Here is a 27271-nt window from a genome sequence, read left to right on the forward strand (position 1 = left end):
CAGTCACTATTGTTTTTACAGTTTCCATAGTTCCACTTTTTCCAGAAAGTCATATACCTGGTATGTATCTTTTAAAGATTGGCTTATTTAACTCAGTAATATGCATTTCAATTTCCTCCATATCTTTTAATGGCTTCATAGCTCATTTCTTGATGGTGACTGCAGTCATGAAATCAGAAGATGACTGCTTCTCGGCAGGAAAGTGATGACAAACCTAGACAGTGTGCTGAAAAACGAAGATATCACTTTGCCAATAAATGTCCATATAGTCAAGGCTATGGTCTTTCCATCGGTCATGTATGGTTGTGAGAGCTGGATCATAAAGAAGGCAGAGAGCCGAAGAATTGATGCTTTCCAACTATGGTGCTGGAGACGACTTCTGAGAGTCCCTTGGACAGCAAGAAGATGAAACCAGTCATTCTTAAAGGAAATAAACCCTGAAGGCTCATTAGAAGGACTGATGCTGAGGCCAAAACTCCAGTATTTTGGTCACCTGATGCGAACAGCTAACTCATTGGAAAAGACCCTGATGCTGGGAAAGATAGAGGGCAGAAGGCGAAGAAGGTGACAGAGGATGAGATGGTTGGATGGCATCACTGATGTGATGGACATCAACTTGGGGACAGGGAGGCCTGGTGTGCTGCTGTCCATGGGGCTGTGAAGAGTTGGACATAACTGGGTGACTGAACAACAATAGTCTATTGTCTGAATGTACCATAGATTATCCATTCACCTACTAAAGGATGTCTTGGTTGCTTTCAAGTTTTGAACAAAGCTAGCATAAACATCTGTGTGCAAGTTTGTGTATTTGTATGTGTGGGCAGTTTTCATAATTTTATATAAAACCACCAAATTTTCTTCCAATGTGGTCAAACCATTTTGTATTCCCACCAGTATTGTGTGAGGGTTCCCGTTGCTCCGCATCCTAACTAGTATCTGGAGGTGTCAGTATTCTGGATTTTGGTCATTCTAATAGGTGTGTAGTAGTATCTCATTTAAAAATTTTTCATTTCCCTGATGACATATAATGTAGGACATCTTTTCATATGCTCCTTTGCTGTCAAGTTTCAGTGATGAGTGAGTTTTAAGAGCTCTGTTTTACCACATCATGGAAAAGAGACTGCCAGCCATTTCCTCTGAGAACTGGAAAGCCTGAGGAATTGTGGATATCCCTGGAAGCAGTAGTTATTTGCAAATGCAACAATTATCAGTGAGTAATTGTTGTCTAAAAAGCCAGCTGTACCTTGCTCCAGTTGAAAATGTCCTTAGACTCACCTTTGGAATTGATCTCTTCCTGAGTGACAGCCAAAGCTGCCTAGGTTTGTTCTTTTTATCTTTCATGAGGAGTCCCAGGTTGGAAAATCTGTTTCTATTTTAGCCCAGGATCTGGAAATGGGTGACATATAGGAGAGCAGAGGGGGAGTTTAGGGATGAGGGAAAGATCTGGCTGACTTGATACACAAGTTGATTACTGTGGGCCTGGAGTTTTATTCCTGTAGAAAGGTACACATGTTACTGTTTGGTTAATCATGATGTTCTGAAGCTGACTGGTTGTTTGTAAAATATTTTGAGCACCTTAGAAAAGTGGCATTATTTGTGTACAAAATATGCTATTTGCCAAATAATTCAGAGAAAGATTCAGCTGACTTTCTTTGCTTTGCTGATTTAGAAGCTTTTTCTTCAAAGTAGAAGTAATGATTCTTTTGCGTAAATGTAGCTCTGGGCACAGTTACAAATTTTCAGCATGTTTTTGGCTTCTAATACTTTACATCAGCTATTCAGCAATTTGGCATTTTTGTTGTTGATTGTTTCCCTAATGCAAAATGTTATTTGTTAAGTGTTCTTTTTGCTAATAAAATATGGTTACTTTGAATAATGTCTTTGCTACTAGAGGTGAAATGAAAACAGCTTTGCTGATATCTAAATAGGTGGGTAGGGGAGGCTGATACTATGTATTTTGATGAATATTAGTTGAATAAAAACAGAAAGTAAAGAGTAGGGATTCTTAATCTCAACCTGGACATGTTATGTACCCCATTTGTATCTATATCTAGTAACATATTGCCTTTAATGGCAGTAATGTACAGTTTATATTCTGTACCAGAAACTACAGAGCATGTCATACTGTCTCTCCTTTCCTCCACTTTGCCTCCCATCTTACTTTCCACAGAAACTTTCTGAGTACCAGTTATGTGCCAGATACACTATCATTCAGACAATGCTTACTGTTTTTATGAGATACACATGATCGTCTGTTTTTAAAATAGGGAAACTCAGATTTCATGGTTTAATCACTTGACCAGGGTCAATAGCTACTGAACATTACTGTGTGTCACTCTGACAATATTCTAAGGAAATAAGAGATTTCAGATATTGATCTTAAGGATATTTATAATCTTAATGGAAATCCATAAAACTGTCATAAATGCAACCATAAAGAAATCCAGGGTTGGGTAGATAAGAGCAGCAAAAGCAATATGGCAAAAGCAATATGATATAAAAGACTTACTGACTCCTTCATTTTGATGATTCATCAGAGCATCAAAATATCTAATTCCTCATTTCAGGATTCAGGGGGTAGTTTTTAATTATTTCCAGGTTAAAAAATAAATTTTTTAAAAATATTTATTTGTTCCTGCACTCACAATATTTCTTTGTACCTCCCTCATTAAATGCCTCTCCATAAAATATGAAGTACATCACCTTATATAATTTCTCAAACATCTACCCACCTGCAAATGAACAGACAGACCTGTTTATCATGTGAAGCATCCCAAATCAACAGTATTCTCTCCTCCAAATGTTCACAGTATTCCTCTCCCCTAAATGCTTACATTTCTTTTACATTCAGCCCTTAATTATGTTTTGGCTTCCCTGGTGGCTCAGATGGTAAAGAAATCTGTCTGCAAGTTAGGAGGTCCAGATTCGATCCCTGGGTTGGGAAGATCCCCTGAGAAGAAAATGGTGACCTGCTCCAGTATTCTTGCCTGGAGAATTCCATGGACAGAGGAGCTTGGCAGGCTACCATCCATGGGGTGACAAAGAGTTTGACACAACTGAGCAACTAACACATACACTTAATAATGTGATTTTTAAGGTGTCTCCAAGAAATGTTCAGTATATGAAAATGTAACCTTTTATACCTCAGAATCATATATATGATTAATCTTAGTTTTAAAACTTTTATCTTATATACAAATATATATTTTGTTGTTCTTCAGTTGCTTCAGTTCAGTTCAGTCACTCAGTCATGTCGGACTCTGTGACCCCATGGACTGCAGCACGCTAGGCCTCCCTGTCCATCACCAACTCCTGGAGTTTACTCAAACTCATGTCCATTGAGTTGGTGATGCCATCCAACCATCTCATCCTCTGTCTGTCCCCTTCTCCTCCCGCTTTCAATCTTTCCCAGCACCAGGGTCTTTTCAAATGAGTCAGTTCTTCACATCAGGTGGCCAGAGTATTGGAGTTTCAGCTTCAGCATCAGTCCTTCCAATGAATATTCAGGACTGATCTCCTTTAGGATGGACTTGTTGGGTAGTCATGTCCAGCTCTTTGCGATTCCATGATCTGCAGTACAATAGGCTTCCCTGTCCTTCACTATCTCCTGGAGTTTGCTCAAATTCATGTCCATTGAGTCGATCATGCTATCCAACCATCTTATCTTCTGTAGGCCCCTTCTCCTCCTGCCCTCAATCTTTCCCAGCATCAGGGTCTTTTCAAGTGAGACAGGTCTTTGCACCTGGTGGCCAAAGTATTGGAGTTTCATCTTCAGCATAAGTCCTTCCAGTGAACATTCAGACTTGGTTTCCTTTATGATTGACCGGTTTGATCTCCTTGCTGTCCAAGGGACTCTCAAGAGTCTTCTCCAGCATCACAGTTTGAAAGCATCAATTCTTCAGGGTTCAGCCTTCTTTATGGTCCAACTCTCACATCCATACATGACTAATGGACAAACCATAGCTTTTACTATATGGACCTTTGTTGGCAAAGTGATGTCTCTGCTTTTTAACATGCTGTCTACGTTTGTAATAGCTTTTTTCCCAAAGAGCAAGCATCTTTTGGTGCTTGCTGTAATCACCATTTGCAGTGATTTTCAGATCAGTTCAGTTCAGTCGCTCAGTCGTGTCCGACTCTTTGTGACCCCATGAACCACAGCACGACAGGCCTCCCTGTCCATCACCAACTCCTAGAGTTTACCCAAACTCATGTCCATTGAGTCGGTAATGCCATCTAACCATCTCATCCTCTGCCGTCCCCTTCTCCTCCTGCCTTCAATCTTTCCCAACATCAGGGTCTTTTCAAATGAGTCAGCTCTTCACATCAGGTGGCCAAAATGCTGGAGTTTCAGCTTTAACATCAGTCCTTCCAATGAACACCCAGGACTGATTTCACTTAGGATGGACTGGTTGGATCTCCTTGGAGTCCAAGGGACTCTCAAGAGTCTTCTCCAACACCACAGTTCAAAAGCATCAATTCCTCGGCGCTCAGCCCTCTTTATAGTCCAACTCTCACATCCATACGGCACCCAAGAAAAAAAAGTCCGTCACTGTTTCCGTTGTTTCCCCATATATTTGCCATGAAGTGATAGGACCAGATGCCATGATCTTAGTTTTTTGAATGTTGAGTTTTAAGCCAGCTTTTTCACTCTCTTCTTTCACCTTCATCAAGCGGCTCTTGAGTTCCTCTTTGCTTTCTGCCATCAGGGTGGTGTCCTCTGCATATCTGAGGTTATTGATGTTTATCCTGGAAATCTTGATTCCAGACTGAGCTCTAATTCACCCCAGCATTTTGCATGATGTGCTTTTCACATAAGTTAAATAAAAGGGGTATTATTCAGCCTTGACATACTCCTTTCCCAACTTGGACATTTTTCCATGTCCAGTTCTAACTGATGCTTCTTGACTTGTATATAGGTTTCTCAGGAATTTATATATATATATATATGTATATATGTGTGTGTGTGTGTGTATATATATACACACACATATATATATATGTATATGTTTTCTTGCAATGCTGGATGCTGTGCTGTGTTTGATTTGTATGGAGGATAATAAAGTCTTTGATTTCAAAGAGAATCAGACTAATTTGGGAGACCAGGTCCTACACATTTTAGAGGCTAAGTCATTCAGGATAAAAATAAACCTATGCAGTTTTGAGATAAGAAGTATCTCAAGGCAGGATGATATGTTTGTCAACAGAGTCATCCAGAGAGTAGAGAGACTACTGCAGCTCAGGGCTGAGCAGGAACATAGCAATGTGAAGTTTCAGAGGGAGATGAGACTTCTTGTGATCCTCAGAGAACAGCTATTATAGGCATAGTCCAGAGGAGTGTGGAAGCTTTTTGGTTAAAGTGAATGGTATCAGCAGAATGGAGCAAGGCTCTAGTACATTAGTTAAGAGAGAAGGTGGTGGTGAGGAGGGAAAAAGCGAAGCCTAGTTGAGAGCCAGAATGCAGAGGGCCCTGAACACCTAAGCAGGGAGTGCTATCTTATTTTTCTACCAGAACGAGATAGTCTGTGTAATGATTATGAACAAGTGAGTGACTGCAGGGTTTTATAACAAAAGAATTAATTTCCTTGTTAAGAGAAAGCTTAAAATAGTAGCTAGCTTTCCAACTTTTCATTTGTGTTTCAAAAAATGCCAATATAGTGCACTTCCCAGACTGTGCTACCACGTGCAACACATGGTTTTCATTGTTTTAGGGTGCTGCTTGCTTCACTCTGCTCTTTGGCAGGGTAGTACAAATGGCACTGGAGAGAAAGAGCTAAAGATACTGGTTTCTGCCAACAGCTCTGAGTTAGTCTGAAGTCTGTGCAAGAGGTTCATTGACTCCAAGAGGATGCAGTTATCCACTGCTGCTGCTGCTAAGTCATGTCAGTTGTGTCCAACTCTGTGTGACCCCGTAGACAGCAGCCCACCAGGCTCCCGTCCCTGGGATTCTCCAGGCAAGATTACTGGAGCAGGTTTCCATTTCCTTCTCCAGTGCATGAAAGAGAAAAGTGAAGGTGAAGTTGCTCAGTCATGTCCGACTTTTCACGACCCCATGGAGCCCACCAGGCTTCTCCGTCCATGGGATTTCCCAGGCAAGAGTACTGGAGTGGGTTGCCATTGCCTTCTCCTGCAGTTATCCACTAGCCTTGCACAATTTAAGTACAAGCCCCAATTTACCATTCTCTGACATTGAAGCTAAGAACCAATATAGATAGGAGGAGCCATGTGTCCAGGAATTGATCTACCTAAAAATGATTCAGGAGTCTGTCAATTCATTTATTTACTTCATTCATGCATGCATGAGTTCACTATTTGTGCCATGTTCCATGTAACTGTGTCATGGCTAGGCTTGTTCCTAAGTATTAATGAGGGCCTTGTGATTCAGTACTTCATAATAATTATTTAAAATATAACAACTAAGTATAGACTCTATCCTTGGAAATATTTAAAATGCACACCCTAATGAAGTAGAGGAGAGGGAAAAGATGGCTTATGACAGTGGCTTAGGAGCAATCTTGAAAAAGAACAGAGTGATGCTTTTTCAGTGTGTTTCTAGGGATATATGTTTGGGCTGACTGTCAGCATGCTACAGTCATCTTTGAATCCTAGAACATAGCCAAGGTATGTATAAGAGGCACATTAGATGTTGGTTGAACTAAAGTCATATGAGAGATAGGTGAATTAGGTTAGCAAGATTGAAAGTTCTTGCTCAGGAGGCCCCCTACACATGTTAAGCACTGGGAGTAATGCACAATATGTCCTAAATCCAATTTCTAGCTGAGGGATAAAAAGGTTGCCATAGAAATTGGATGCTGGTGAGCACTTTCTGTCTTTTAGCCTAAAAGCTAAAATAAGGAGTGCACATAATTTCTAAAAGGATGAAATCCATGCATAACTAAGTGTGCTAGTAAATAAAAGGCTATTTAAATCCAATGCATCTGTCACACATCATGAATTATTTCTTTCCTTTTACCGTACTTCCTGCATCTCTTCCTGTCCCTCAGAACTAACAGCAAGGATAACAGCAGTTGTGATGACAGCTTCTGTGAGCTTGGCAGTTGGCTAGTGCATCAGTGGGCTGGTGGGAGGTGGAAATACCTCTACCAAGGCCATGTGTAACACTGCATTTGCGGGGGAGAATGCATCTGGAACTGGTCACCCCTGAAGACCATCATGACTATTCTCATATTTGGATGGCAGTTTGAGTTTATAGTGCCCCATTCTCTGAAGATCTATTTGACTTTACTTTGAAATAAGACATGAGAGTGAGAATTTAGAAAGAAACTTATGAATTATTAATAATATTTGTGGGAATTGGGCTGATAGGAGTCTTGCAGACACAATCATGTGTGTTGCCACAGAAAGGTTGATATAACCTAGGACTAAAATGCTGTAGGGGAAGAGTAGTTCCTCTATATTAAATGGCACAGATTAGAGATGATGCATGTGACTTTTAAAGCTTTTATTGCCAGAAGTTACCTCCACCTAGACTTTCAGCACAGAAATATATACCTGCATTCCCAGGGTGGGCTTCCCTGGTGGCCCAGTGGTAAGGAATCCACCTGCCAACGCAGGAGATGCAAGTTCAATCCCTGGGTCAGGAGGATTCCCCTGGACAAGGAAATGTCAACCCACTCCAGTATTCTTGGCTGGGAAATCCCATGGACACAGGAGCTTGGGGCAACAGTTCATGGGCTCACAAAGAGTCAGATACGATTTAGTGACTAAACAACAACAATTCCTAGGGCAGGAATGGGCTTCATCTCCTTTACCATTCACTTTGAATTCCTAGCCTTTTTAAAAAGACATCTCATGGCTTTTTCAGTTAAAATCTCCACATAAGTATGATGGTCATCCTATCCACTCATTTCCTTTAGAATACCTATATAACAATGAATGATACAAACAAATTTGATTGTTGAGTTGTTTAGACACTCTGCTAAAGGTCATACCCAATGCAGTGCTAAGTCACTTCAGTTGTGTTTGACTCTGTGCAACCCTATGAACTGTAGCCTGCCAGGCTCCTTGGTCCATGGGATTCTCCAGGCAAGAATACTGGAATGGATTGCCATTCTCTTCTTCAGGAGATCTTCCTGACCCAGGGATGGAACTGGCATGTCTTATATCTAGACTTCATTGGCAGGCGGGTTCTTTACAACTAGGTCCTTACCAGGACTTCCCTGGTGGCTCAGAGGTTAAAGCGTCTGCCTCTGATGCGGGAGACCCAGGTTCGATCCCTGGGTTGGGAAGATCCCCTGGAGAAGGAAATGGCAACCCACTCCAGTATTCTTGCCTGGAGAATCCCATGGACGGAGAAGCCTGGTAGGCTACAGTCCATGGGGTCGCAAAGAGTCGGACACGACTGAGCAACTTCACTTCACTTCCACCTGGGAAGCCCCACTTAAGGTCAAAGCACAGAACAACCTCTCTAAGCTTCACCTCACTTTCTCTGGATATCGTAGGGACTTCATCAACTTTAGAATAGCCTCACAAATTTAACTAATTGTTTATAAGTGACTCTCAAGGTTCAAGTTGTTTCAGCTGCCCCTCTGCCATGGCAATTTTCTAGGCATCAGTCAAGAGATTCTAGGAAGAAAAAAGTTTTAGTAGCTTAGTCCTGTCCAACTCTTACTGGAGTGGGTTACTGTTTCCTTCTTCAGGGGATATTACCGATTCAGGGAATGAACCTGGGTCTCCTGCATTACAGGTGGACTCTACCGTCTGAATCAAAATGGAGCCTCTTGATCTTGGTCCTTACCATTTTAGATAAAGAAACCCATTTGTCTTTAATTTCTTCCCTCTAACTTGGTAAGGAATAACGAAGAGAAAAGCCTGTGTACTCTAAATTGAGATGCTTGAATTGAAATTCCCCCAAAATAAAGTCATCTGGATTGATTTTAACTGCCAGCTGTCAGAGAAGTGATTTGCTTCTCATCATCTCTAATCTCTAACTTCTCATATTTGGTGTATTAGTTTACTAGGGTTGCTATAATGAAATGCCAGAGACTGGGTGTCTTCAACAGAAATTTGTTTTCTCATAGTTCTGGAGCCTGGAAGTCTAATATCAAGGTGTCAGAGATTTGGTTTCTACTGAGGCTTCTCTCCTTGTCTTGCAGATGGCGACCTGCTCACTGTGTTCTTATATGGCCATCACTTCTTGTTTTCCAAGTACTAATATGCCCTTTTCTTTGTGCTTATCTCTTTCTCTTCTAAGGATACCAGTTGCATTAGATAAGGGCCCATCTTTATGATTTTATCTAACATTAATGACCTCTTTATAGGACCTATCTCAAAATACAGTTGCAGTCAAGGTATTGATAGGAGATAAGTCTTCCTCATAAGAATTTTGTAGGAGATAAAAGTTCATAACAGTTGGCTATGTACAGTTTGCCTTGTTCATAATTTACAATGAATAATGAAGTAAACCATCAAAACCATACTGTTTCCAGATACTGAGACTTCTTTACTATTGCTCTGTTTCTCAGAATAAATAGAATCTTGACATATTTTTAATTTACCCTGAACTATAAATAAAATCTCATTATTATTTTATAAAGAACCAGGGGATATTTTTCTCTTACACACTGTCCCACTTAAATCTTCATAAGTGCTTCTTGCAAACTGACCTCATTTCACACTTCACATAAAACTCTCAGCTATGAAATGGGGAAGCTAAAAGCCTTTAATTTGTCATAAGTCTCACAAAGCCTAACTTATGAAGTAGACTGGAAAACAAATGAGTCTAGACTTAGAGGAAATTAACCTACTTGTAACTAAAAAAATAATGAAAGTATAACATTGTTTCTCTTTCTTAATACTCTTTAATAAAAAAAGTATTGTCATTAGACACATCAGATATTGGCAACTTCGGTAGTAACTGACATTTTTACTATTTCCACGGAAACTTCTACAGGGTGATGGAGAACATAAAATATATTTCTAAATCCAAAATAAAATTTTCAGTAAAGTTGTTTTTCACAGATTTCTTCTAACAGAAGTGGCCTTAACTATCAGGCTGCTGCTGCTGCTGCTGCTAAGTCGCTTCAGTCGTGTCCGACTCTGTGCGACCCCATAGATGGCAGCCCACCAGGCTCCCCCGTCCCTGAGATTCTCCAGGCAAGAACACTGGAGTGGGGTGCCACTGCCTTCTCTGAACTATCAGGCAGTAAAGGTTATATATATTTATGCTTCAGTGTATTGATTTGTTATCTATTAGCTGATATTTTCCAAAATTAGTTATTTGTGATTTGTTCTAATTTGTAATGCGTATTTTTCACCAGATATTCAAATACTGTTTATCATTCCAATAGTGTATTAAAACACTGAGCTGTGATATTGGGTTACTGAACACCTGTTTTCTAGGATGCAACTGGTGGTAGAAAGTGACAACTCTTTGTCTTTGCAGACAGCTGAATCCCTTCATTGTTTCCATTCAGATGATTCAATGTTCATTCTAAGATCATAATAGAGAGGATACCAGGTTTATTTCAGCAACTCCAGAGATACAGTCTATTTGAATTCAAGATTGTGAAGTCCTTTCTTGAATATGTATAATAAGAAAATCCAAGCAATATAATTTAATTTTAACTTGGTATTTGAGATTTTCTATTCATGAAATACATAACCTGATTTTTTTTTTAAATCAATGAATTTGATCATATCTTGAAACCTCATTTCATCCTCTCTGTAGTTGTCATGGCAACAGAGAAACCAGGGTGCTACAGGGAGCTGTGATTTCAGACTTCTGCTGCTGTTATTCCTATGTGTGGTCCAGAGAGAGAACAATGTGGTGACCTTTTTATTCAAAAAATTGCACTTAATATATGCATATAACATAATATGCATTATGTTAATACAGCAGTCATGGAGAACTCAGATGCTATAAAATGCCTGCCATTGTCGCTTTGCCTAATATGTGGCTTCAGGTTTACTTTTTCCTGTTAAGCTTCTGCTTAGTGATTGGTAGAATAATTTTTGATATGTACAGTGTCTAGCTAGGGGTATTTATTGGATCTTGAAATAAACAGGATGGAAAATAGAGAATTCAAACAATTGCCTGTACTAAATGATTAAGTAAAGCATTTGAATTAATTACAAATTCATTACATAAATATGAAGCTTCCTTTGATTACAAATCCTGTTCTGATAATGATCTAGATGGCTCTCTATCTTAATCCATATTGTTGGGCCTCTTGAGCCTACCTGCCATTGGGTCACCATCCAGTTTCATAATACCACAACTCTGCCACTCTGCATGCAAATATTCTTGACATCCCTTTTCTTGATCCTTTATTTTCATTTTTCTTCCTCTTTCCCTCTTTTCTTCTTTGTCTCTTTCCTGTTTTCCCTCCATGCCTGCCTCCTTTCCCCCTTCCTTCCTCAGATGCTTTATCTTGCACATTCATTGTGTAGAATCAACCTGCCACCCCACTAAATGGGCTTTATCAAATACTCTATCTGTGAACAGAAATCTCAAAGGTTTCAGCCATCACAAAGCAGAGAATTGGTAGCAATCAGCCAATCATACCTTAATTTCCAATTGGGCAAGGAACTCTGACCATCTCAGTTGTACAGTTTTAAGATTTAAGAAAAGAGCAAATATTTAAATACATTTTAAACAAGTGCACCAGGGCAACAAGAGGTGGGCTTATAAATGCATCTTTATAATATGTATATTTTAGGACTATACCATAATAAGAATTTTCTATTTACAATTTTATTAGGGTATAGTTGATTTACAATATTATATTTGTTTTATTGCACAACATAGTGATTCAATATTTTAGTAGTGGTTTAATCACTGAGTCATGTTTGATTCTTGCAAACCCATGGACTGTAGGCCACCAGATTCCTCTGTGCATGGGATTTCCCAGGCAGAAATACTAGAGTCAGTTGCCATTTCCATCTCCAGCAGATCTTTCCAACCCAGGGATTGAACCTGAGGTCTCTTGCTTCTCCTGCATTGTAGGCAGAGTCTTTACTGCTGAACGATCAGGGAAGCCTACAGTCCACCAGGCTTCAACAATACATGAACTGTGAACTTCCAGATGTTCAGGCTGGTTTTAGAAAAGGCAGAGGAACCAGAGATCAAATTGCCAACATCTGCTGGATTATCAAAAAAGCAAGAGAGTGCCAGAAAAACATCTATTTCTGCTTTATTGACTATGCCAAAGCCTTTGACTGTGTGGATCACAATAAACTGTGGAAAATTCTGAAAGAGATGGGAATACCAGACCACCTGACTTGCCTCTTGAGATATCTGTATGCAGGTCAGGAAGCAACAGTTAGAACTGGACATGGAACAACAGACTGGTTCCAAATAGGAAAAGGAGTACGTCAAGGCTGTATATTGTCACCCTGCTTATTTAACTTATATGTAGAGTACATCCTGAGAAACGCTGGGCTGGAAGAAGCACAAGCTGGAATCAAGATTGCCGAGAGAAATATCAATAACCTCAGATATGCAGATGACACCACCCTTATGGCAGAAAGTGAAGAAGAACTAAAGGGCCTCTTGATGAAAGTGAAAGAGGAGAGTGAAAAAGTTGGCTTAAAGCTCAACATTCAGAAAACTAAGATCTTGGCATCTGGTCCCATTGCTTCATGGCAAATAGATGGGGAAACAATGAAAACAGTGACAAACTTTATTTTGGGGGGGCCCAAAATCACTGCAGATGGTGACTGCAGCCATGAAATTAAAAGATGCTTGCTCCTTGGAAGAAAAGTTATGATGGACCTAGACAGCATATTAAAAAGCAGAGACATTACTTTGCCAACAAAGGTCCATCTAGTCAAAGCTATGGTTTTTCCAGTGGTCATGTATGGACATGAGAGTTGGACTATAAAGAAAGATGAGTGCCAAAGAACTGATGCTTTTGAACTGTGGTGTTGGAGAAGACTCTTGAGAGTCCTTCAGACTGCAAGGAGATCCAACCAGTCCATCCTAAAGTAAATCAGTTCTGAATATTCATTGGAAGGAACTGATGCTCAAGCTGAAACTACAATACTTTGGCTACCTGAAGCAAAGAACTGACTCATTTGAAAAGACCCTGATGCTGGAAATGATTGAAGGCAGGAGGAGAAGGGGATGGCAGAGAATGAGATGGTTTGATGGTATCACTGACTCAATGGACATGAGTTTGGGTAAGCTCCAGGAGTTGGTGATGGACAGGGAAGCCTGGTGTGCTGCAGTCCATGGGGGTACAAAGAGTCGGACATGGCTGAGTAACTGAACTGAGCTGATAGTAGTTCTATTTTTGGTATTTTTAGGAAGCTCCAGGAAATTATTTTCCAAAGTGGCTACACCAATTTTTATTCCCACCAACAGTGTACAAGGGCTCCCTTTAAATCCTTGCCAACATTTGTTATTTGTGATCTTTTTGATGACAGCCACTCTGACAAATTTGAGGTAATCATTTTGCTTCTGGTTTGCATTTTTCTGATGATACTGATTTAATCTTTAATTTGGAAAGTACCTATCAGTCATGCCATTTGTGAATATTTTCTCCCATTTCGATAGGTTGTCTTTTTGTTTTGTCAATGGTTTCCTTTGCTGTGCAAAAGCTTTTTAGTTTAATTCAGTTCCATTTGCTCATTTTTGCTTTTATTTCCTTTGCCTTAGGAAACATATCCAAAAATATTGCTACAAATTATGTCAAAGACTTTTATGCTTATGATTTCCATAGTATTTTTATGGTTTTCAGTCTTACATTTAGGTCTTTTCTCCATAGTGTGAGAAAATATTATAAGTTCATTCTTTTATATGTAGCTGTCCAGTCTTCCCAGTACCACTTATTGATGAGACTGTCTTTCTTCACTGATTATTTTTGCCTTCTTTGTCATAGATTAATTGACCTTAAGTGCATGAGCTTATTTCTGGGCTCTCTATTCTGTTTCATTGATTTATATGTCTGTTTTGTGCCAGTATGGCATTGTTTTGATTACTATAACTTTGAAGTATAGCTTGAAGTCAGGGAGCATGATGCCTCCAGCCTTGTTCTTTTTTCTTAAGATTGCTTTGGCTATTCAAGTTCTGTTGTGGTTCTATATAATTTTATGATTATTTTCTCCAGCTCTGTGAGAAGTGTCATGATGTTAGCTATGGATTTATTATCAATGATATTTCTTATGTTGAGATATATCTAGCATGTTGCCTCTATATCCAAACTGATGAGTTTTTATCATGAATGGATTTTGAATTTTGTCAATTTTTTATGAATCTTTTGAGATGATCATGTAATTTTTATTCTTCAGTTAAAGTTGTGTATCATATTGATTGATTTACAGATATTGAACCATCCTTGTATTCCTGGAATAAATCCTACTTGATCATGGTGAATGACCCTTTTTTTATAGTTAAATTCCATTTGCTAATTACTTCAAGGATTTTGCATCTACATTCATCAGAGATATTAGCCTGAAATATCTTTTTGCAGTGTCTTGGTCTGGTTTCAATATCAGAGTAATGGTGGCTTTGTGAAATGAACTTGGGAATGTTCCTGCCTCCTCAATATTTTGACATAGTCTGAGAACTATTCCAAAGTAGCTCTAGAAGAAATAGCTCTTCTTTATATGTTTTGTAGAAATCCACTGTGAAAATGTCTGATCCTAGACTGTCTGTGCTGAGAGTTTTTGATTACTAATTCAATTTCAGTAATAGTGATTGATCTGTTCAGATTATTTATTTCTTCCTGATTCACTCTTGGAATTGCATTTTCCTAGAAATACACTAATTTCTTATAGGTTGTCCAGTTTGCTTATAACTTTGTAGTGTTCTCTTATTTTTCATCCTTATGCTATAGATTGTTATTTTTCCTCTTTCATTTCTGACTTTATTTAAGTCATCTCTCTTTTTTCCTTGATGAGCCTGGTTTAGGTTCTTAATTTTGCTATCTTAAAAAACAAACAAAGAAACAAAGAAACTACTCTTGGTTTCATTGATCTTTTCCATTGTTTTTTTGGTCTCTATATTATTTACTTGCTCTCTAATTTGTACTATTCCCTATCTTCTGCTGATTTTGTGCTTTGCTTAATCTTTTTCTAATTCCTTTAGGTGGTAGGTTAGGTTATTTTTTCTTGTTTCGTGAGGTAGGCCTGTATCACTATCAACTTCCCACTTAGAACTGCTTTTGTTACATTGCATGGATTCTGTAAAGTTGTGTTTTTATTTTTATTTTCCTTGAGATATTTTCTGATTCTCTCTTTTATTTCTTGATCCACCCACTGGTTTTTAGTGGGATATTATTTAGTCTCCCCATGTCTGTGTTTTCCTGTTTTTCTTCCTGTAATTGATTTTGACAGAGATGGGAATACTGACCACCTTACCTGCATCCTGTATGCAGGTCAAGAAATAACAGTTAGAACCAGACAAGGAACAACTAAGCCTGGCAAGCTGCTGTCCATAGAGTCGCAAAGAGTCGGACATGACCTAGTGAGTGAACAACAAAAACGATAACACTATTGTGGTCAGAAAAATGCTTGACATAATTTCTTTCATCTTAAATTTGCCAAGACTTGTTTTATGACCTATCACGTTATCTATCTTGGGGAATGTTCCATGTATACTTGAAAAACGTATTCTGCTGTTTCAGGATTAAATACACTCTACTTATCTATTAAGTCCAACCGGTCAAATTTAAGATCACTGTGTCCTTATTGATTTTTCTGTCTGGATTATCTGTCCATTGAGGTAAATGTGGTGTTAACATCCTCAACTATTATTGTATTGTTGTGAATTTCTCCTTTCATATCTACTAGTTTTCTTTATATATTTAGGTGCTCCTGTATTATGTGCATATATGATAAGGATTATAATATCTCTTCTTGTATTGATTCTTTTATCATTATATAATGCCTTTCTTTGTATTTTTTATAGACTTCGTTTCAGTGTCTACTTCATCTGGACTGAGTATTGAAATATTTTTTACCATCCTTCACTTTCCATCTATTAGTTGTTTTTTCACTTGTTCTTTCTGATTCTTTCATTCTGAACAAATTTCTCTGTCTTCTCATTTTGCTTATTTGCTTAACTTTTTCTTTGAATTTGGATGGAGCAGTTATCCATGCCTCTCTTGCATGTGTGTCCTTGTGTGGGAGCATCCCTATGCAATCTATGTGTGCCCCGTTGTTTTGGTCAGAAAGCTGAATCTGATGTGAGGATAGGTCACCACTTGCTCCAGGCTGTACTTGCATCCATTACCTTGGTGGAAGAAGTAAGTCTGGAGATGGAGGGGCTAGAGGCAGAGCCAGATGTGAGCTGGGGCTTCTATTCTCAGTGGCTGTCATCACTCTAATGGAGGCAGGGTCTAGGTCAGGATCATGTGTCAAGGTGCTGGAGCAGAAGTTCTGTGGGTTGGGTCTGAGTTCTTCTTCACTCTAAGTGCATATTCTCCCTCTCACAGCAATGGTACCTTCACCCCAGAAGGGATCATGTTAGAGCAAGAAGAGCTGAAGTTGGTGCTCAGTGTAGGCTGGGGCATGTTGCAGGGTTGGTGCTGGAAAAGGCCAGAGTATCAGGCATTTTCACTCTTCTCCCTCCACTTTGTTTCTGGGAGTAAGCAAGCACGTGTCTTCTTTTCATAGGTGGAATTGAGGTTTCTTTCAGCCTTCCTGTTATCCCCACTGTTTTTCAAGCCATCTAAGAGGACTCATCTTCCTGGTGTTAGATTACAGGCCTGAGGTGCCCAATAAGTGGTTCAAACTGCTCACTCCCCTGGGAAGATCTCTGAGCCCAGTAACCCTCCTCTTCTCTGTTCCATCCTAGGGGCACAGGTCTTGACCTAATCACTTTTCTTCCCTTCCCTCTTAACTCTTTCTTTAAATTCTCTGTTGCATAAGAGTCTCTGCCAGCTACAGTTTGTCTTCAGTGAGAATTGCTCTACATGCAGATGCACTTTTGATATGTGTTCACTGGGGGAGGTGAACTCAGTAATCCTCCTAGTCCACCATCTTGATCTCCCAAGAATTTTTGTTATTCAGCTCAAAACTAAAATAGTTATCTGCATTGATTCCTTGGGAGCATTTTCTCTCATAAAATCTAATTCAGATTCCAAAACTATAAAAGAAGGACAAAAGAAAAAATAAATGGAAACATTTTATTGGTAAATGACAACGTTTAGTATTCATAGGTCAAGGTCCAGATCATTCCTAGTATAAGTCATTAAAAGAAGTCATTCTTTTGGATCACAAAAATATCAGGCATACTAGGCATTTATTGAAAGCATTTGTTTTGTTTCCCTATTTAAATAAAGCCCATTGTTATCTTTGTTAACTAAGGAATAAGTTTTGTGTATTTAATGAATGCCTACTGTATGCTCACAGTAGATTCAGATACTATTTAGGTAACCCACACTGCAAAATGCACTGAATGGTAAAGATGTTTTCACTAAAAATAGACACTGTGAAAAATCTAAGGTGATTAAAAGGCTTAAATTAATGAAACTCATACTTAGGCTGACATAATTAGGTCTAAGCTTCAGCCACACCAAAAAATGTCAGCTTTCCTAATCAGCACTTTTAAAGTCTGAATAGCATTTTACCAGTAAAAGAACTATGGCAACTTCCAAAATGTAATCACTTTATTCTAGTCAAACCTGGTTTGCTAGAGTGGAGTAATGGACAGTGGCCTCGGTTCTCTACTCTCAGTTCACACGAAATGGGGAGGAGTCACTAGAAGTTTTAAGAGTGTTTGTGCACAGAAACATGCTAGTCAATTTAGAGCCAAGGATAATCGAGAGGATATTATGCTGGCTCACTCTCTAAGCTAGAAAAGGAAAGTCTCTCACTCTCTTTTTCTTCCTTGTCCTTCTACACTGCAAAACATGAGAATATGTGAGATATTGGATGGGTACAAGCTATACCAAGTATTAAGTGTAGTGCTTACCACCCCATTTAAATATCTAATAAATATTTCATGATTAACAAGTCTCATTCTGGAGCTATCCTCCAAACTTGTACCATCCATTGTCTTTCCCATCTCAATTGATGCCAAGTACATCTGTTCAGTTGCTCATGCCAAACTACTGGAGTCACCTTTGGTCATCTCAATCTCTCCCACTCTACATCTAGTCTATCAGGAAATATTATTAGCTTTATCTTCAAGGTATATCCAGAATCAAATCATCTCATTCTCATTTCGTCTGCTGTGACTATCCTGGTTGGGACTAATATCATTCATTCCTTGCAATATGGCAAGTTCTCCCTGCTCTTGTCTATTTCCTATAGTCTACTTTCAAGAGCATACAGAACAATATTTACCTTTAATTTTTAATTTTGATGTAATTTCAGACTCATAGAAAAGCTGTAAAAATAGGACAAAGTGTTCCCTTAAACACTTCCTCCAGACTCCCAAGCTGTAAACACTATTTTTCATTAGGAAAGGCAGAGGAACCAGAGATCAAATTGCCAACAACTGTTGCATCAGAGAAAAAGCAAGAGAGTTCCAAAACAACATTTACTTCTCCTTTATTGGCTATGCCAAAGCCTTTGTGTGGATCACAACAAACTGGAAAATTCTTAAAGAGCTGGGAATACCAGACCACCTGACCTGCTTCCTGAGAAATCTGTATACAGGTAAAGAAGCAACAGTTAGAACCAGATATGAAACAATGGACTTGCTTGAATTTGAGAAAGGAGTTCATAAAGACTGTATATTGTCACCCTGCTTATTTAACTTATATGCAGAGTACATCATGCGAAATGCTGGGCTGGATGAAGCCCAAGCTGGAATGAAGATTGCCAGGAGAAACATCAATAACCTCATACACACAAATGGCACCACCCTTTTGGCAGAAAGCGAAGAACTAAAGAGCTTCTTCATGAAAGTGAAAGAGGAGAGTGAAAAAGCTTGCTTAAAACTCAGCTTCCAAAACAGTAAGATCATGGCATCTGGTCCTATCATTTCATGGCAAATAGATGGGGAAAAAATGGAAACAGTGACAGATTTTATTTTGGGAGGCTCTAAAGTCACTATAGGTGGTGACTGCAGCCATGAAATTAAAAGTCGCTTGCTCCTTGGAAGAGAAGCTATGACCAAACTAGACAGCACGTTAAAAATCAGAGACATTACTTTGCTGACAAAGGTCCTTCTAATCAAAGCTATGGTTTTTCCAGTAGTCATGTATGTATGCGAGAATTGGACTGTAAAGACAGCTGAGTGCTGAAGAATTGATGCTTTTGAACTGTGGTGTTGAAGACTCTTGAGAGTCCCTTGGACTGCAAGGAGATCCAACCAGTCAATCCTAAAGGAAATCATTCCTGAATATTCATTAGAAGGACTGATGCTGAAGCTGAAACTCTAATACTTTGGCTACCTGATGCAAAGAACTGACTCATTTGAAAAGACCCTGATGCTGGGAAAGATTGAAGAAGGGAGGAAAAGGGGACGACAGAGGATGAGATGGTTGGATGGCATCACAGACTCAATGGACCTGACTTTGAGCAAGCTCCGGGAGTTGGTGATGTACAGGGAAGCCTGGTGTGCTGCAGTCCACGGGGTCGCAAACAGTCAGACATGACTGAGCGACTTAACTGAACTGAACTGATTTTTCATCAAATACTGCTGCATTCTCATCCATAAGGGTTGCACCATTTTGCATTTTTATCAGCAATATATGACAGTCTGTTTCCCCACAGTCTTGCAAATAGTGTGCTACTAGATTTTTGAACTTTTACCAATCTGCTTAATGAGAAATGATATCTCAGAATAGTCTTAATTAGCATTTATATTAATATAGATAAGATTGAATTTATTTTCACATGTTTAAAGACATTTAAACCCTTTTGTATAGCCCACTTCTCTTTCAGTCATTTTACTCTCAGCATTTTGGTTTTTTCTCCCCAGAATTTTAAGCATTCCATATATTAATGTTATTGTGTTGTGCTCAGTCACTCAGTCATGTCAGATTATTTGTGACCACATGGACTGTAGCCTGCCAGGCTCCTCTGTCCATGGGGATTTTCCAGGCAAGAATACTGGAATGGGTTTTCATGCCCTCCTCCTGGGGAACTTCACAACCCAGGGACTGAACCCAGGTCTCCCACATTGCATGTAGATTCTTTACCATCTGAGCCACCAGGAAATTCCTGTTAATATTATTAGATAGTAACTAATACTAGCTACTATTAGCTAGTAACTAATACTAACATAAGTATTACCTGTGATGTTACAAATATTTTCTTCTAGTGTGTTGTCTTATGACTTTATGATTTTTTTTGCTGTGCTAAAGTTTCACATTTTTATGTGGTCAAATATATCAATTTCTAATTTTCTCTAGATTTTGAGTTACTACTAGAAAACATTTTTCTACCCCCAAGTACTATAGAAATTCATATAGGAATTCATCTGTTTTCTACTGGTACTTTTGTCATTTCATTTTTTTTTTTTTTTTTTTAGTGTTTAGATTCTTGAACAATGTGGAGCTTATTCTTGTGGGAAGTAAGGCATAGATCTAATTTTGTTTTTTTTTACTAAATACCAATTATTTCAGAACCATTGTTTAAAATGCCCATTCTTACTCCAGTGAACTGAGGTGTTATCTCCATCATACACTAACATTTTATATGCATTTTGCTCTATAGCTAGAAGTTTCAGCTCAGTTCAGTTCAGTCATTCAGTCATGTCTGACTCCTTGTGACCCCATGAACTGCAGCATGCCAGGCCTCCCTGTCCATCACCAACTCCCAGAGTCCACCCAAACTCATGTCCATCGAGTCGATGATGCCATCCAACCATCTCATCCTCTGTCATCCCCTTCTCCTCCTGCCTTCAATCTTTCCCAGCATCAGGGTCTTTTCAAATGAGTCAGCTCTTTGCATCAGGTGGCCAAAGTATCGGAGTTTCAGCTTCAACATCAGTCCTTCCAATGAACATCCAGGACTGATCTCCTTTATGATGGACTGGTTGGATCTTCTTGCAGTCCAAGGGACTCTCAAGAGTCTTCTCCAATACCACAGTTCAAAAGCATCAATTCTTTGGCACTCAGCTTTCTTTATAGTCCAGCTCTCATATCCATACATGACCACTGGAAAAACCATAGCCTTGACTAGATGGACCTTTGTTGGCAAAGTAATGTCTCTGCTTTTTAATATGCTGTCTAGGTTAGTCATAACTTCCCCTCCAAGGAGTAAGTGTCTTTTAATTTCATGGCTGCAATCACCATCTCCAGTGATGTTGGAGCCCAGAAAAATAAAGTCTGTTACTGTTTCCACTGTTTGCCCATCTATTTCCCATGAAGTGATGGGACCGGGTGCCATGATCTTAGTTTTCTGAATGTTGAGCTTTAAGTCAACTTTTTCACTCTCTTCTTTCACTTTCATCGCAAGGCTCTTTAGTTCTTCTTCACTTTCTGCCATAAGGGTGGTGTCATCTGCATATCTGAGGTTATTGATATTTCTTCCAGCAATCTTGATTCCAGCTTGTGCTTCCTCCAGCCCAGCATTTCTCATGATGTACTCTGCATATAAGTTGAATAAGCAGGGTGAAAATATACAGCCTTGATGTACTCCTTTTCCTATATGGAACCAGTCTGTTGTTCCATGTCCAGTTTTAACTGTTGCTTCCTGACCTGCATACAGGTTTATCAAAAGGCAGGTCAGGTGGTCTGGTATTCCCATCTCTTTCAGAATTTTCCACAGTTTATTGTGATCCACACAGTCAAAGGCTTTGGCATAGTCAATAAAGCAGAAATAGATGTTTTTCTGGAACTCTCTTGCTTTTTCATGATCCAGTGGATGTTGGCATTTTGATCTCTGGTTCCTCTGCCTTTTCTAAAACCAGCTTGAACATATGGAAGTTCACGGTTCACGTATTGCTGAATCCTGGCTTGGAGAATTTAAGCATTACTTTACCAGCATGTACTCCAGTACTCTTGCCTGGAAAATCCCATGGATGGAGGAGCCTAGAAGTCTACAGTCCATGGGGTCGCTAAGAGTCAGACACGACTGAGCGACTTCACTTTCACTTTTCCCTTTCAAGCACTGGAGAAGGAAATGGCAACCCACTCCAGTATTCTTGCCTGGAGAACCTCAGGGATGGCGGAGCCTGGTGGGATGCCGTCTACGGGGTCGCACAGAGTCGGACACGACTGAAACGACTTTGCCGCAGCAGCAGCAGCAGTTACTAGCATGTGAGATGAGTGCAATTGTGTGGTAGTTTGAGCATTCTTTGGCATTGCCTTTCTTTGGGATTGGGATGAAAACTGACCTTTTCCAGTCCTGTGGCCACTGCTGAGTTCTCCATATTTGCTGGCGTATTGAGTGCAACACTTTCACAGCATCATCTTTCAGGATTTGAAATAGCTCAACTGGAATTCTATCACCTCCACTAGCTTTGTTCTTAGTGATGCTTCCTAAGACTCACTTGACTTCACGTTCCAGGATGTCTGGCTCTAGGTGAGTGATCACATCATCATGATTATCTGGGTCATAAAGATCTTTTCTGTACAGTTCTGTGTATTCTTGCCACCTCGTCTTAATATCTTCTGCTTCTGTTAGGTCCCTACCATTTCTGTCTTTATTGAGCCCATCTTTGCATGAAATGTTCCCTTGGTATTTCTAATTTTCTTGGAGAAATCTCTAGACTTTCCAATTTTATTGTTTGCCACTATTTCTTTCTTTCTTTTTTTTTTTTTTAATTGATAGGCATTCAGGTTCCTTCCATTTCTCACTATTTCCAGCCATGCGCCTGTATGGGCTGTGGGTACCTGGATACCCAAGAAAGACACCTGAGACGGACTCACTGAATGGAGGGGCTCCTCTTTCCTCTCCCATTCCTTGAAAACTTTAATTTTTCTTTTTTTTTTTTTTATAAATTTATTTATTTTAGTTGGGGGCTAATTACTTTACAATATTGTAATAGTTTTTGCCATACATTGACATGAATCAGCCCTGGGTTTACATGTGTTCCCCTTCCTGGACCCCCCACCCACCTCCCTCCCCATCCCATCCCTCTGGTCATCCCATTGCCCCGGCCCTGAGCTCTTGTCTCATGCATCGAACATGGAATGGTGTTGTTTCACATATGATAATATACATGTTTCAATGCTATTCTCCGAGAACGTCCCACCCTCACCTTCTCCCTCAGAGTCCATAAAATTGTTCTATGCATCTGTGTCTCTTATTCTGTCTTGCATATAGGGTTATCGTTACCATCTTTCAAATTCCATATATATGCATTAGTATACTGTATTGTTGTTTTTCTTTCTGGCTTACTTCACTCTGTATAATGGGCTCCAGTTTCATCCATCTCAGTAGAACCAATTCAAATGTATTTTTTTAATGGCTGAGTAATATTCCATTGTGTATATGTACCACAGCTTCCTTATCCATTCGTCTGCTGATGGACATCTAGGTTGCTTCCATGTCCTGGCTATTGTAAACAGTGCTGCGATGAACATTGGGGTACATTCGTCTCTTTCAATTCTGGTTTCCTCGGTGTGTATGCCCAGCAGTGGGATTGCTGGGTCATATGGCAGTTCTATTCCCAGTTTTTTAAGGAATCTCCACACTGTTCTCCACAGTGGCTGTACTCGTTTGCATTCCCACCAACAGTGTAAGAGGGTTCCCTTTTCTCCACACCCTCTCCAGCATTTATTGCTTGTAGACTTTTGGATAGCAGCCATTCTGACTGGTGTGAAATGATACCTCATTGTGGTTTTGATTTGCATTTCTCTAATAATGAGTGATGTTGAGCATCTTTTCATGTGTTTGTTAGCCATCTGTATTTCTTCTTTGGAGAAATGTCTGTTTAGTTCTTTGGCCCATTTTTTGATTGGGTCGTTTATTTTTCTGGAATTGAGCTGCAGGAGTTGCTTGTATATTTTTGAGATTAATTGTTTGTCTGTTGCTTCGTTTGCTATTATTTTCTCCCATTCTGAAGGCTGTCTTTTCACCTTGCTTATAGTTTCCTTTGTTGTGCAAAAGCTTTTAATTTTAATTAGGTCCCATTTGTTTATTTTTGCTTTTATTTCCAATATTCTGGGAGGTGGGTCATGGAGGATCCTGCTGTGATTTATGTCGGAGAGTGTTTTGCCTATGTTTTCCTCTAGGAGTTTTATAGTTTCTGGTCTTACGTTTAGATCTTTAATCCACTTTGAGTTTATTTTTGTGTATGGTGTTAGGAAGTGTTCTAGTTTCATTCTTTTACAAGTGGTTGACCAGTTTTCCCAGCACCACTTGTTAAAGAGATTGTCTTTTCTCCATTGTATATTCTTGCCTCCTTTGTCGAAGATAAGGTGTCCATAGGTGCTTGGGTTTATCTCTGGGCTTTCTACTTTGTTCCATTGATCTATATTTCTATCTTTGTGCCAGTACCATACTGTCTTGATGACTGTGTTTGCCACTATTTCTTTGCACGGACCTTTGTTGGCAAAGTAATGTCTCTGCTTTTTAATATGCTGTCTAGGTTGGTCATAACTTTCCCTCCAAGGAGTAAGCATCTTTTAATTTCATTGCTGCAATCACCATCTGCAGTGATTTGGGAGCCCAATAAAATAAAGTCACCCACTGTTTCCACTGTTTGCCCATCTATCTGCCATGAAGTGATGGGACCAGGTGCCATGATCTTAGTTTTCTGAATGTTGAGCTTTAAGCCAACTTTTTCACTCTCCTCTTTCACTTTCATCGCAAGGCTCTTTAGTTCTTCTTCACTTTCTGCCATAAGGGTGGTGTCATCTGCATATCTGAGGTTATCGATATTTCTCCCAGCATTCTTGATTCCAGCTTGTGCTTCCTCCAGCCCAGGGTGTCTCATGATGTACTCTGCATAAAGTTGAATAAGCAGGGTGACAATATACAGCCCTGACGTACTCCTTTTCCTATTTGGAACCAGTCTGTTGTTCCATGTCCAGTTCTAACTGTTGCTTCCTGACTTGCATACAGGTTTCTCAAGAGGCAGGTTAGGTGGTCTGATATGCCCATCTCTTTAAGCGTTTCCCACAATTTGCTGTGACCCCTACAGTGAAAGGCTTTAGCATAGTCAATAAAGTATAAGTAGATGTTTTTCTGGAATTCCCTTGTTTTCTCCATGCCAACAAATGTTGGAAATTTGATCTATGATTCCTCTAGCTTTTCTAAACCCAGCTTGTACAACTGAAAGTTCTTGATTCATGTACTGCTGGAGCCTAGCTTGAAGGATTTTGAGCATTACCTTGCTAGTATGTGAAATGAGCACAACTCTATGGTAATTTGAAGATTCTTTGACACTGTCCTTCTTTGGGATTGGAATAAAAAGTGATCTTTTCCAGTCCTGTGGCCACTGCTGAGTTTTCTGAATTTGCTAGCATGTTGAGTATACCACTTTACCAGTATCATTTCTTAGGATCTGAAATAGCTCAGCTGGAATTCCATCACCTTCACTAACTTTGTAGCAATACTTTCTAAGGCCCACTTGATGTCACACACCAGGATGTCTGGCTCTAGGTGAGTGACCACACCATCGTGGTTATCTGAGTCATTAAGACTTTTTTTTATAGTTCTTCTGTGTATTCTTGTCCCCTCTTCTTAATATCTTCTGCTTCTGTTAGGTCCATACCATTTCTGTCCTTTATTGTACCCATCCGTATATGGAAAATTCCCTTGGTATCTCCAGTTATCTTAAAGAGATCTCTAGTATTCCCCATTCTCTTGTTTTACTCTATTTCTTTGCATTGCTCACATAAGAAGTCTTTCTTATCTCTCCTTGCTATTCTCTGCAACTCTGCATTCAGTTCATTATATCTTTCCCTTTCTGCTTTGCCTTTCAATTCTCTTCTTTTATCAGCTATTTGTAAAGCATCCTCAGACAACTACATTGCTTTCTAACATTTTTTCCTTCCATATTTTTTTTTTGATACCTCCTATACAGTGTTATGAACCTCTGTTCATAGTTCTTCAGGCACTCTGTCTACAAGATCTAATCCCATGAATTATTTGTCACTTCCACTGTATAATCATAAGGGATTTGATTTAGGTCATACCTGAACAGTCTAGTTGTTTTCCCCACTTTCTTCAATTTAAGCCTGTATTTTCAATAAGGAGTTCATGATCTGATCCATGGTCAGCTCCTAGTCTTGTTTTTGCTGACTGTATAGAGCTTTTTCATCTTTGGGTTCAAAGAAGATAATCAATCTGATTTGGGTACTGACCATCTGGTGATGCCTATGTGTACAGTTGTCTCTTGTGTTGTTGGAAGAGGGTGTTTGCTATGACCGTGCATTCTCTTGGCAAAACTCTGTTAGCCTTTGCTGTGCTTCATTTTGTACTCCAAGGCCAAATTTGCCTGTTACTCCAGGTATCTCTCGACTTCCTACTTTAGCATTCCAGTCCTCTATGATGAAAAAGACAACATTTTTTGGGTGTTAGTTCAAGAAGATCTTGTAGGTCTTCATAGAACCATTCAATTTCAGCTTCTTCAGCATCAGTCAATAGGGCATAGACTTGGATTACTGTTATACTGAATGGCTTGCCTTGGAAACAAACAGAGATCATTCTTTCTTATTTGAGATTGCACCCAAGTACTACATTTTGGACTCTGGTTGACTGTGAGGGCTACCCCACCTCTTCTAAGGGATTCTTGCCCATAGTAGCAGATATAAGGGTCATCCAAATTAAATTGAACCATTCTGGTTGATTTTAGTGCACTGATTCCTAAAATGTCGATGTTCACTCTTGCTATATCCTGTTTGACCACTCCCAATTTACCTTGATTCATGGACCTAACTTTCCAGGTTCCTATGCAATATTGTTCTTTACAGCATTGGACTTTACTTCCATCACCAGTGACATCCACAACTGGGCATTGTTTTAGCTTTGGCTCTGTCACTTCATTCTTTCTGGAGTTACTTCTCTAGTAGCATATTGGGCATCTACTGACTTGGGGAGTTCAACATCAGTGTCATATCTTGCCTTTTCCTACTGTTTATGGGGTTCTCAAGGCAAGAATACTGAAGTGGTTTGCCATTCCCTTCTCCAGTGTGCCACGTTTTGTCAGAACTCTCCACCATGATCTGTCCATCTTGAGTGGCCCTACACAGCATGGCTCATAGTTTCATTGAGTTAGACAAGGCCATGTGATCAGTTTGATCAATTTTCTGTGATTGTGGTTTTCATTCTGTCTGCCTTCTGTTGGATAAGGATAAGAGGCTTATAGAAGCTTCCTGATGGGAGATACTGACTGTGGGGGAAACTAGGTTTTGTTCTGACGGGCAAGGCCATGCTCAGTAAATCTTTAATCCAATTTTCTGCTGATGGGCAATTTTCTGTTGTGTTCCCTCCCTGTTGTTTGAAGTGAATTGTTAGT

At 39.4% G+C, this 27271-nt stretch overlaps 1 long non-coding RNA gene and 1 other non-coding gene across 2 annotated transcripts in view; both read left to right on the forward strand.

The window, feature by feature from the left end:
* The window catches only part of LOC145513442 (uncharacterized), a 185999-nt gene that overhangs the window by 68048 nt on the left and 90680 nt on the right, over nucleotides 1–27271 (forward strand). The gene's annotated exons all lie outside the window — the stretch shown is intronic.
* On the forward strand, nucleotides 8175–8246 carry TRNAQ-CUG (transfer RNA glutamine (anticodon CUG)). Its single transcript has one exon. It is a non-coding gene; the product is annotated as a tRNA-Gln (tRNA).

The sequence above is a fragment of the Giraffa tippelskirchi genome, chromosome 7 (genome assembly GCF_054371585.1).
Source record: "Giraffa tippelskirchi isolate mGirTip1 chromosome 7, T2T-mGirTip1v1.2.pri, whole genome shotgun sequence".
NCBI classification, from domain to species: Eukaryota; Metazoa; Chordata; class Mammalia; order Artiodactyla; family Giraffidae; genus Giraffa; species Giraffa tippelskirchi.